Source organism: Nanorana parkeri, unplaced genomic scaffold (genome assembly GCF_000935625.1).
Source record: "Nanorana parkeri isolate BGI_ZX_2015 unplaced genomic scaffold, ASM93562v1 scaffold814, whole genome shotgun sequence".
In the NCBI taxonomy this organism is placed as follows: domain Eukaryota; kingdom Metazoa; phylum Chordata; class Amphibia; order Anura; family Dicroglossidae; genus Nanorana; species Nanorana parkeri.
In genome coordinates this window covers 717,255-718,302 of record NW_017307082.1, presented here as the reverse complement: position 1 = coordinate 718,302, position 1,048 = coordinate 717,255, and positions in this window count along the sequence as shown.

Below are 1,048 nucleotides of genomic sequence, written 5' to 3'. Positions count from 1 at the left end.
AAAAAAAATACCATCCAACTTTCCCCATCTCTTTTTTTTTTTTTTTTTGCACTCGTCTGAATCGCACGATTTTTATCCCTAAATCCATGTTTACGGTCACCATTTTTATTTTTATGAAATTATATTTATTAAGAGCTTAGTTCTTGGATCTCCAAAATGAATCGCTGGGGAAACCAAATGGCCTGATGTGAAAAATGAAAGTCCAATCGAACAGCTCAACAAGTGAAGACAAATCCTTGAGTGGATTTGATGCGGAAAATACAATACACCTTTTGTATTGCTACAGAAATGTAATTATTTGTTGTAACAACAAAAAAACCGAACTGAGATTACGCTCGGGGTGGGTGGGCATTGATCAGCATAATGGCTGTTGACGAATTATACTGACTATGATGTTACTCGGTCTATCGTTTGCCTTATGGAAGAAGGCGGATAGACAACCTTAAAGGTTTCCGCATTTGCCTCTCCCCCGGGTGACTGATCAACATTGCAGGTCTTGTTGATGCTTTTGTTCCTTATGACAGTATCTTTTCAATATATATTTTTTATATTGTCGGAGCAGACGTTAAATGACCTTTCATGGCCCTCCCATTCAAATGCGGTCATTCGATTTTCTTTTCAAGTGGGTTAATGATGCAATCGTATTTCCATATATAAAAGTGACACGTGTGTTTTTAGCCACACACTGTTGACCCCTGCACAATACATGGAAAGTTGTCATGCAGAACTACTTAAATTTATACTTTGTGATAACTTGATTTTGTTTTTCTTTCCAGATAAGTTACAGTGTTGTAACGGTGTGATCCTTTTTTAATGCATATTAAAAAAAAAAAAAGAAAAAAAAATGTTTGCAAACAAAGGATATTTGTTTTTAGAGCTTTTGTAAATAAAGGCTTAAAAGATATTTTTATGTGGTCAGTCCTTTCCGTGAGACTGCTGGATATTGTCATGTAGATGTTCATTCTCCTTTTACTCGCTGATACTGCTCCTGAGTACCTAGTGTAAGATATGTTTGCTTTGTCTTCTCCTTCCTGCAGTTGTCAGGATG